The following is a 12,852-nucleotide window of genomic DNA, read 5'->3' on the forward strand; positions in this document are numbered from 1 at the left end:
CCACCATCTCATTAAGAGCATCCCTTATGGGGAGTTTTTAAGAATTAAACGGATATGCAATAATGAGATTGATCTCATGAACTGTTTGAATGGATCTTACCAAAGATTTTTACAAAGAGGCTATGAAGTTTCTAACCTCACTAATTCTCTCAAAAGGGCTTTATCAACTCAAACAATTGTAATGGTACAACAACCTGCTTCAGATATTCCAGAAGAGGTGGTTGCTACAGTTAAAGAATCTTCCATTCGGCTAATAACCACTTTTAACAACCAACACAAAAAGATGAGGCAAATAATTAAATCTAACTGGCCCATCTTAAAAACAGATATTGTAGTGGGCCCTTTGGTGGGAGACTTTCCTAACATTACTTTTCGACGAGCACCCTCTATGAGGGATGCTCTAGTCAAAACTAGTCCTGAAACCATCATTAAACCCAATTGGTACTCCAGCAAAACAGGCTTTCGGAAGTGTAGTTCATGCCGGGCATGTAAATTCGGTGTGAACACCAGCGAGTTTGTTGAGGCTTTTACGGATGCAGTAATTCCTATAAAGAATGTATATACTTGCAAAACAGACCATGCGGTCTATGTTTTAAGATGCACGTGCGAGTTATACTATGTTGGTAGCACTAAGTTGCAAGTATTCAATCGAATTTTACAGCATCTACGTGCTATTGTGAACTCTGACCCTAATTATCCAGTGGCACGTCATTTTAAGCTGGTACACAACAACAATCTGAATGACCTGCAATACTTTGTTATTGATGCAGTCCCCGTGAATAAGAGGGGTGGAGATAGAGAGAAGAGACTCAGACAATTAGAAAGTCAATATATTCTGAGGTTAAACAGTAAGATCCCCAATGGCCTGAATATGGGAGAAGATCTTAACAATTTTTTGTAAATATTTTATTTCATCATATGCATAACCTTTTTATAATGGATTTTATACCTTTTGTATATGGTTTTAATCTATTTTGACTATGTTATGGATGATTTATGGATGAATTTACACTGTTTACTCTGACCATCATTCTATTTTTGTATTGATGTTTGGCTTTTACATACCCAGCTGCATTAACATGAAATTTATAGGTATGTCCTATTGTCTGCTACTATATGAATTCTATAAGATGTGATTGCCCTAGTTTCACCTCCCCTAATTAATCATTTATATGCACTGCCGATTTTCGCACTTCATTGGCATTTTGCACTTTATTAGGTTTTTTATTCTGCTCCAGGTTCTTATCTGGATATACAATGGTTGTTGCCAACTATTTGGGATTATGCACCCTGCACTTTTCTTCTTTGCACTTTAAAAACTTTTTGTGGTTATTATAACTTTATTACTGGTTTTATAGCATACCCCACTGAGATTGGCTCTTATCGTTCAGCTATAATATATAAATAAGATATTATGATTATCCATTGGGCACTTGCCCTTTATGCCAACTAACAGAATTTATTCCTGTTTTTGAAGACTGTTAATAATTGTACAGTGATTTTAGTGTTTTTGCATTTAGCATTTATTTTACACTGTACATTGCATGTGGATGAAGTACTTTCTTCACTGAATGATATTACTTTCATGTCTATTCATTTGTGGGAGGAGTCTCGTTTTTTACCAGTATTTAACCACTTATGTCTCTGGGTCTTGTCATGTGATCAAGTCCGGGTTTCCCGGACGAAACGCATCATGCCGCCATCCCCATTGATGGAATAAAGCACAATATTTCGTTGTGAAACCTTGGTTTGTGGTCTGTACCTGGCTGTGTCCGTTGCTGTTGCTGTTCGGCGCTTCAGGATTGTGGATTCCTATATATATATATATATATATATATATATATATATATATATATATATATATATATATATATATATATATATATATATATATATATATATATATATATATAATAGCTCCAAATCCCCAAAAGATACCCAGCCGGGTTAATTAGGACAAAAAGCACTCCCAAGTACGACAGTTGCTTTCAGCAAGGGTAGGTTTATTTCGATAGACGCGTTTCTGGAGATGGAACTCCCTTCGTCAGTATTTACATCAGTGCAACCAAAAACTGAATCCTTATCTATGTTTCCCATAAGTCATGGGCATAAACGAGGGACTAAACGGACGCCTCATGAGCGCCATCTTGTAATGTGCAAATACATCAAATAACCAAACATTGCTTGTACGTGTGTTACACCATAAATTAAGCCGTGTATCGGCAAATTCATCATCCTAATAATTACCCGCATCACTTAAATACAGACAACCATTGATATTCGTATTGCAGGGTTAAGATGACCAAAACTTCAACCTATCTATCACATCATGGATCAATGATAGAAACTTCAGGAAGATCAGGTAAATCTCGCCGTGGATCGGCATTGGCAGCCCATAAGGACTGCCCACTTGGGTTAGAACTAAGTATCAAGCAATGTATTATACAAATATTAACAAAGAGTTAATAAGAGTGACATCATACACCCCGAGCCTCAACTTGATTTAAAGAACCATCTAAAAATATACTGAATGAATCATCATCCAATCAATATTAATGCAGATTACATATTTTACATATTTCACTTTCACGTCATTATCAACCCAAGTGTGAAGCCAGTTCTTCTCCCATGTTCAGCCCCTTAGGTGCTTTGGTTTCTAAGTCTATGATATAACGGGACTCGAGTCTCCTTAAAGCAAGCAACCTATTGCCCCCTCTAGGATTTACTTCTACTCTGTCCAAACAGAAATATCTCAAAAGGTTCCTGTCACTGTTGTGTTTGATAGAGAAGTGGCGTGCCACAGGATAAGTAAAATCCTTGTTGGCTATTGCACGCATATGCTCCAATATCCTCAATTTGACAGGATTGATCGTGCTTCCCACATATCTCAACATGCAAGGACATACTAGGCAATAAACTGCATGATCAGAGTGACAAGACATGAATTTACTGATCTTCTTCCCTCTGTTATGTCCTGGGACCTCATAGTACAAGGTTCTTTTACTTGCAGAGCAGGCCTTGCACTTTCCACACGGAAAGAAGCCCTGGGCTTCCTTCAGCGTGCCCTGTCGCTTCTCAATGGGTCTAAGGTAACTATGAACCACTTGGTCGCGTAGTGATCTCACCTTCCTGTATGTAATTAATGGCATGTTTGGTATATCAGAGCCAATAATTGGGTCTGCTTTTAGAATATGCCAATGTTTGGCCAATACCTCACGCAATTTGTGGGAGTCCACAGAGTAGGAAGTGATCATGCGAAATTTGCCTTCTGTACTGGAGACTGTTTTTTTAGTGAAAAGACTAGATCGAGAAACGCTCCTAACTTTCCTCAGGGTCTCTTTTAGAACATGGGGGCTGTATCCTCTTACCACAAATCTCTCCATGCATTCCTTGGCTGCTTCCTCAAAGGAATCATCTTGGCTGCAATTGCGCTTTAACCGCAAAAGCTCCCCATATGGGATGTTGTTAATTAGTTTGCCGGGATGACTACTGGACGCGTGTAAAACGCTATTTCCGGCAGTCGGTTTGCGGTGCAAATTAGTGCAGATGTGCCCATCCCTGATGCTCACCTCCAGGTCCAGGTAATTTACCTTTTCCTTATTGATGTCCCCAGTGAATTTCAAATGGAATTCATTGTCATTGAGCAGATTAATATACTGTTTAGCTTCCTCAATGGTACCATTCCATACCAGGAACAGGTCATCAATGTACCTGCTCCATAGTACCACCTTAGAATTCCAGGAGGACAGTCTGGGGGCCCAGGCTACCTGCTCCTCCCACCAGCCCACGAATAAATTCGCGTAGCTGGGGGCGAAGCAGGAACCCATCGCCGTACCAGTCAGTTGGCGATATATGGTATTCTGAAAGAGAAAAATGTTATTGCGTAAACAGAATGCAACTAATTCTAATAGCATCCTATTATGCATTGCAAATTTTAACTCTCTCTTATTGAGGAAGTACTCTATGGCAAGGAGGCCCTGGTCATGATCTATGCAAGTATACAAACTTGTTATGTCCAGGGTGATCAGTATATAGGATGTTTGCCAGTTTAAAAGTTCCACCTTCTCTATAAAGTCCGAAGTGTCCCTGATGTATGATTTCAGAGACAACACAGAACTGAACAGATGGTGGTCTAGAAACTTGGAGAGATTCTCCGTCAGTCCTCCCATCGAGGAGATAATAGGTCTCCCAGGGGGGTCTTTAATGTCCTTATGGACCTTGGGGAGATGGTAAAAACAAGGTAACACAGGGTTAGTGGTCTTGAGAAAAAGATATTCATCCAGATCAAGCATCTGTTTATCGTGCCATTTCTTAAGTAAAACATAGAGATCTTTTATGCTGGATAAGTAATCTTGTTGCTTTATTATGGCATAACAGGAAACATCCTGCAGTTGCCGCATGGCCTCTGCCACATATTTGGTCCTGGACATGACAACAATGTTGCCTCCTTTGTCGGAGGGTTTGCACACTATGGTTTCATCATCCATGATGGACTTAATGGCTGCATGCTGTTCCTTGGTGGTGTTAAATCGAGTCTTCCGATTTTCTTGAGTGGTTCTCATGGTCATCAGATCCCTGGTGACTATATCGGAAAAAATGTCGATCGAATCCACCGCAGTCTGTGGAACAAACTTGGAAGCCAACTTAAAATTACTTTTAGGTGCAGTTTGTTCAATATCAACATTGGCCAGTCTTTGGGTGAGAGTATTATCAGTTGTTTCGGTTTCCATGTTGCCTTCTAGTCTCAAATTATGTAATACTTCACAGGCAGTGAGATCATTGACAGTTAGGAGATCCGTGTCCTTTTTATTCTGTCTTAGATGCTTGGCTTCTTGAGCTGTGGGTTTAACTTTATGAAACTTGTGCAGTTTGATCTTGCGAACAAATTTGAACAGATCGATCCGTGTCTGTGTGTACTCCATGCTTTTACTTGGACAGAAAGTCAATCCTAACTTGAGAACAGACTCTTCTGCTGGAGTTAGTTGTCTATCCGAAAGGTTCACTATGGTGAGTTGTTCCGAAGGGCCTACCATCTTCCCCTCCTCTGACTCCTGGTGACCCTCGGAATTGGTTTGCTCTTGACGTTGCCGTTGCCTCTTCCTCTTCCCCTTCCAGCCCCCTCGTCGGGTTTGTCTCCTGCTTCTGGGGGTTTGTTCTTGCCATCTCTTAGCCAACTTTCTCGGATGACCTTGAACTCCTGCTGAAAAGGGGTTTTCTTAACTAGGGGTTCGGGAGCAGTGGTTGTCCCTGTCGTTTCATCCCCAGATAACTCACTGGCAGTGACATCGGAGTCCGAAGTTTCCACTCTTACTTCTTCGGTACCTTTAGGCATCTGATCTTTCCTGGCAACATCTTTCCGTGGTTGATCATATTTTTTTGAGAATGTTAATACTCTTCCCATAGCGTAATCCCTTTCGTCGCGGTCGAATTTTTCCTGTTTTCTTAATTTGATTTTGGTTTCATATTTCTGGAGTCTCTTCTTCATGTTGGCTCTGAGGAGATCTTGTTCCTCCTTGTTCGTGTTTTGTGAAATTAAACCTTCTAGTTCCTCAATTTCCTTAATAGTCTTATCGTGGTCACTCCACGCGAATTGGACTAGAATTTCCAACATGCCTTTGCATGAATTGGCTATATGTGCAGCCCAAGTTTCCAGTAGTAGGGGGTCCGGATTTTCGTAAGCAGGGACTGTAAAAATTCTCAGTCCTCGAGGCACCCTCTGTACCTCAATGTAGCCCTGCAGTGAAGTGCCCTCCCACCACTTACGAAGTTCACGTTCGTACAATTTTTCCAACTTATGGAATTGAGAAATTAAAGGATTTAAAGTTGTTGTGATGGTATTAGTCAAGGGTGGCTTGGATACATCCGGGTGTTTATTTTTAAAGATGTCCACAGCAGCGTCCCGTCGTTCAGACATGTTAAACATTATTCAGTGAAGCAGTTGGAAAGGTCTTTGGTCCCAAAATCCAACTCTTACCCCTGCTCTTGTAAGCAACTGTCTGCTTTCGCTTAACCGCTTTGCAAATTGTACGAAAAATATACGGTCGCGTAATTGAGAAGCAGGCTTACCGCTTTCTGCGCTAGCCAGCAAGACGCGATCCCGCAGTCTTTCGTTCCGGAGTGTGTAGAGGTAAATTCACTTTCTCGTGTTGATACTACTCCGTTGGCGGCGGTGGTGCACTCGTGAAACTATGCAGGCTCCCTCTCACACCAAGGAAAACGAGTCACTCTTACAGCGGGTGCTTTAGACCGCGTTGGTGTCCGCGGTAATATAAAATAGCTCCAAATCCCAAAAAGATACCCAGCCGGGTTAATTAGGACAAAAAACACTCCCAAGTACGACAGTTGCTTTCAGCAGGAGTACGTTTATTTCGATAGACGCGTTTCTGGAGATGGAACTCCCTTCGTCAGTATTTACATCAGTGCAACCAAAAACTGAATCCTTATCTATGTTTCCCATAAGTCATGGGCATAAACGAGGGACTAAACGGACGCCTCATGAGCGACATCTTGTAATGTGCAAATACATCAAATAACCAAACATTGCTTGTACGTGTGTTACACCATAAATTAAGCCGTGTATCGGCAAATTCATCATCCTAATAATTACCCGCATCACTTAAATACAGACAACCATTGATATTCGTATTGCAGGGTTAAGATGACCAAAACTTCAACCTATCTATCACATCACATCATCGATCAATGATAGAAACTTCAGGAAGATCAGGTAATGATCTCACTGCCTGTGAAGTATTACATAATTTGAGACTAGAAGGCAACATGGAAACCGAAACAACTGATAATACTCTCACCCAAAGACTGGCCAATGTTGATATTGAACAAACTGCACCTAAAAGTAATTTTAAGTTGGCTTCCAAGTTTGTTCCACAGACTGCGGTGGATTCGATCGACATTTTTTCCGATATAGTCACCAGGGATCTGATTACCATGAGAACCACTCAAGAAAATCGGAAGACTCGATTTAACACCACCAAGGAACAGCATGCAGCCATTAAGTCCATCATGGATGATGAAACCATAGTGTGCAAACCCTCCGACAAAGGAGGCAACATTGTTGTCATGTCCAGGACCAAATATGTGGCAGAGGCCATGCGGCAACTGCAGGATGTTTCCTGTTATGCCATAATAAAGCAACAAGATTACTTATCCAGCATAAAAGATCTCTATGTTTTACTTAAGAAATGGCACGATAAACAGATGCTTGATCTGGATGAATATCTTTTTCTCAAGACCACTAACCCTGTGTTACCTTGTTTTTACCATCTCCCCAAGGTCCATAAGGACATTAAAGACCCCCCTGGGAGACCTATTATCTCCTCGATGGGAGGACTGACGGAGAATCTCTCCAAGTTTCTAGACCACCATCTGTTCAGTTCTGTGTTGTCTCTGAAATCATACATCAGGGACACTTCGGACTTTATAGAGAAGGTGGAACTTTTAAACTGGCAAACATCCTATATACTGATCACCCTGGACATAACAAGTTTGTATACTTGCATAGATCATGACCAGGGTCTCCTTGCCATAGAGTACTTCCTCAATAAGAGAGAGTTAAAATTTGCAATGCATAATAGGATGCTATTAGAATTAGTTGCATTCTGTTTACGCAATAACATTTTTCTCTTTCAGAATACCATATATCGCCAACTGACTGGTACGGCGATGGGTTCCTGCTTCGCCCCCAGCTACGCGAATTTATTCGTGGGCTGGTGGGAGGAGCAGGTAGCCTGGGCCCCCAGACTGTCCTCCTGGAATTCTAAGGTGGTACTATGGAGCAGGTACATTGATGACCTGTTCCTGGTATGGAATGGTACCATTGAGGAAGCTAAACAGTATATTAATCTGCTCAATGACAATGAATTCCATTTGAAATTCACTGGGGACATCAATAAGGAAAAGGTAAATTACCTGGACCTGGAGGTGAGCATCAGGGATGGGCACATCTGCACTAATTTGTACCGCAAACCGACTGCCGGAAATAGCGTTTTACACGCGTCCAGTAGTCATCCCGGCAAACTAATTAACAACATCCCATATGGGGAGCTTTTGCGGTTAAAGCGCAATTGCAGCCAAGATGATTCCTTTGAGGAAGCAGCCAAGGAATGCATGGAGAGATTTGTGGTAAGAGGATACAGCCCCCATGTTCTAAAAGAGACCCTGAGGAAAGTTAGGAGCGTTTCTCGATCTAGTCTTTTCACTAAATAACAGTCTCCAGTACAGAAGGCAAATTTCGCATGATCACTTCCTACTCTGTGGACTCCCACAAATTGCGTGAGGTATTGGCCAAACATTGGCATATTCTAAAAGCAGACCCAATTATTGGCTCTGATATACCAAACATGCCATTAATTACATACAGGAAGGCGAGATCACTACGCGACCAAGTGGTTCATAGTTACTTTAGACCCATTGAGAAGCGACAGGGCACGCTGAAGGAAGCCCAGGGCTTCTTTCCGTGTGGAAAGTGCAAGGCCTGCTCTGCAAGTAAAAGAACCTTATACTATGAGGTCCCAGGACATAACAGAGGGAAGAAGATCAGTAAATTCATGTCTTGTCACTCTGATCATGCAGTTTATTGCCTAGTATGTCCTTGCATGTTGAGATATGTGGGAAGCACGATCAATCCTGTCAAATTGAGGATATTGGAGCATATGCGTGCAATAGCCAACAAGGATTTTACTTATCCTGTGGCACGCCACTTCTCTATCAATCACAACAGTGACAGGAACCTTTTGAGATATTTCTGTTTGGACAGAGTAGAAGTAAATCCTAGAGGGGGCAATAGGTTGCTTGCTTTAAGGAGACTCAAGTCCCGTTATATCATAGACTTAGAAACCAAAGCACCTAAGGGGTTGAACATGGGAGAAGAACTGGCTTCACACTTGGGTTGATAATGACGTGAAAGTGAAATATGTAAAATATGTAATCTGCATTAATATTGATTGGATGATGATTCATTCAGTATATTTTTAGATGGTTCTTTAAATCAAGTTGAGGCTCGGGGTGTATGATGTCACTCTTATTAACTCTTTGTTAATATTTGTATAATACATTGCTTGATACTTAGTTCTAACCCAAGTGGGCAGTCCTTATGGGCTGCCAATGCCGATCCACGGCGAGATTTACCTGATCTTCCTGAAGTTTCTATCATTGATCGATGATGTGATAGATAGGTTGAAGTTTTGGTCATCTTAACCCTGCAATAAGAATATCAATGGTTGTCTGTATTTAAGTGATGCGGGTAATTATTAGGATGATGAATTTGCCGATACACGGCTTAATTTATGGTGTAACACACGTACAAGCAATGTTTGGTTATTTGATGTATTTGCACATTACAAGATGGCGCTCATGAGGTGTCCGTTTAGTCCCTCGTTTATGCCCATGACTTATGGGAAACATAGATAAGGATTCAGTTTTTGGTTGCACTGATGTAAATACTGACGAAGGGAGTTCCATCTCCAGAAACGCGTCTATCGAAATAAACCTACCCCTGCTGAAAGCAACTGTCGTACTTGGGAGTGCTTTTTGTCCTAATTAACCCGGCTGGGTATCTTTTTGGGATTTGGAGCTATTTTATATTACCGCGGACACCAACGCGGTCTAAAGCACCCGCTGTAAGAGTGACTCGTTTTCCTTGGTGTGAGAGGGAGCCTGCATATATATATATATATATATATATTCACTGAAAAACCATAGGTTTCAGGAGTTATATAGTTAGGAATTAGTTTTTAAAAAACCTTTGAAATTCACTCAAAAAACTATAAGTTTTAGTGGTGTTATAGTTAGCTGGACATTTTACTCATACAAAACCAATGAAATTGCTCCTATATAGTTAGTTGTACTAACTATGTTTCGCGCACCCACAATCCACTGCTGATGATGTCACATATTAGATCATTCATGACATGGTCAGTGACATCAATGATGACATCTCAAGTGACATCACTGATGACATCACTGATGAATTTCAAAGGTTTTTTAAATGCTAATTCCTAACTATATAAGGCCTGAAACCTATGGTTTTTTCAGTGTTTTAAAAAAAAAATTGATTGGTTAACTGGCTTATTAAGTGTATCTTAGTGAATACATATATTAGCGAGTAATGTTTAAATATTTAAATATATGCATGAGTGATGTAATATGTGACGTCATCAGCAGTGCATTGCAGACGTGCAAGTTATAGTGAGTCCAACTAACTATAACGTGGGAATTTCAATGGTTTTATGCGAGTAAAATTTCCAGCTAACTATAACTGGTGTGAAACCTATGATTTTTTCAGTGAATTTCAAAGGTTTTTTAAATGCTAATTCCTAACTATAACTGGTGTGTAACCTTGGTTTTTTCAGTGAATATATATATATATATAACATTTCTATGGCAAAATGAAACCCCTCATTTTGTTCCTTTTCAAATTAAATGTATCAAGTGTTACCACTTTATTCCAATCAAGATGACTTCAGGTGTGCCCTAATTTTGTCATAAGTAAGACTGTTAGCGTTCTAGTTGTTCTTTAGAACACTCTCGGACATTCTGTCATTGGGCTATAGTTGGGCTACATCTGGCTGACATTTGGGCTACATTTGGGCTCTTTTGTCTCTGGTGGCCATCTTGGGAGACTGCATATCAGAATTTTTTTAATGAAATATAAGAGGATTTGAGAAGTCACTCAAAATGTGCCCTATTTTTTCTTTCTTCAGCACTAATCATAATTTCTATGGCAAAATGAGCCCCCTCATTTTGTTCCTTTGCAAATTAAATGTTTTATGTGTTAACACGTTATTCCAATCAAGATGACTTCAGGTGTGCCATACTTTTGTCATAAGTAAGACTGTTAGTGCTCTAGTTGTTCTTTAGAACACTCTGGAACATTCTGTCATTGGGCTATAGTTGGGCTACATCTGGCTACATCTGGCTGATATTTGGGCTACATTTGTTTTTTTTGTCTCTGGTGCCCATCTTTGGGATACATTGGGCTACATTGGGCTACATTGGGCTACATTTGGGCTCTAACATATATATAGCCCAATGTAGCCCAATATATATTTTTTCAAAGTTAATTTTCATAAAAACCACTGGAGCACATATCTTGAGACATAGCAAAGGCACATCGGGCTACCAGTCCCTACAATTTTGCCAAGTTTGGCGGAAAACCATTCAGCCGTTCGGGCTAAAAGTGAGTCCAACCGCCCTATGGAAATTAACATGGGGAAAACACGTTTTGGGACCCCCCTTTTATCTCGGCCCCCGCTTGGCGAATCTCCCCCAAACTTTCAGGGAAGGAGCGGAGCTCCGCGAGGCAAAGTTAAGGAAAATTTCAGGAAGATTCCTCAACCGGCGCCAAAGTTATTCCAATAGAATGTTGCGATTTCCCTATGGAAAACAATCCTAACTATATATACCTACTGGCTATCGCCAGTAGGTAATATATATATATATATATATATATATATATATATATATATATATATATATATATATATATATATATATATATATATATAAATAAAGGGAGAGCCAAACCTTTGAGGCGGGTAATCTCAGGAACCACAGCACCAATCACAACACTCACTACAGCGTTGGAAAGGGCAGTTGCAGCAGGACATAGGCTATGCAGATGCCCACCATATACATTTAAAAGGTAAAAGAACCGTGCCAGCAAAGTAGTCCCTTGTGGGCGTGTCTGCGTTGTGCTGTGGGCGTGTGCTGGGGGTGTGACAAACGTCTCATATCGTGTGCTAATCCCACCCTGCTCCCTTTAAATACCATTGCACCCCATAATCATAACCCACCCGTACGCCTTAAAATACCCCAACACCCTTAAACACTAACCCATCTTAACCCTATAAATATGTATCCCAAAACCCAAACCTATCCCTAAACCCTAAAAATACCCCTGTACCCCAAAACCCAAACCTAGCCCTGAACCCTATAAATACCCCTGTACCCCAAAACCCAAACCTAGCCCTGAACCCTAAAAATACCACTGTACCCCAAAACCACCCCTGAACCCTAAAATACCCCTGTACCCCAAAACCCAAACCTAGCCCTTAACCCTTAAAATACCCCTGTACCCCAAAACCCAAACCTACCCCTTAACCCTTAAAATACCCCTGTACCCCAAAACCCAAACCTACCCCTGAACCCTAAAAATACCCCTGTACCCCAAAACCCAAACCTACCCCTGAACCCTAAAATACCCCTGTACCCCAAAACCCAAACCTAGCTCTGAACCCTAAAAATACCCCTGTACCCCAAAACCCAAACCTAGCCCTGAACCCTAAAACTACCCCTGTACCCATAACACAAAACTATATCTGAACCCTTAAAATACCCAAAAACCCCAAAACATGTACCTCAGTACCCCAAAACATATACCCCTATACCCATACTTACCTTATCCAAACATTAAAAAAAACATGCTTTCACCATTCATGCATTTACAATGAATTTCGTTGTAAATGTGTGCGTGGTAAAAGCATATAAAATGTAATGCCATGCGTTATAATGGCATTGCGGAGTCATGGTACTTTCATAATGAAAGTATGCGGAGTGATGGTATGCGGAAAGAAAGTTGCGGAATAATGGGTGTTTACCCTCCCCCGGTAAGTACATTGGTGGTACTGCGGCCCACATCTCCAGCAACATACTCATATTTTTCACCACCCATTTGAAAAATGCACAGGTCTCTCTCATTGATGGCCAGCACCGACATACACTTTTAGACACACCTCCCGCCACAAGTTCTAGAATTACGAACTTTAGAGCTGGGGAGCTACGTTCGCATCTCGGCATCAGCTCAACATCCTGTGATTCCAGGCAAATCGCTTT

Source organism: Lissotriton helveticus, chromosome 8 (genome assembly GCF_964261635.1).
Source record: "Lissotriton helveticus chromosome 8, aLisHel1.1, whole genome shotgun sequence".
NCBI classification, from domain to species: domain Eukaryota; kingdom Metazoa; phylum Chordata; class Amphibia; order Caudata; family Salamandridae; genus Lissotriton; species Lissotriton helveticus.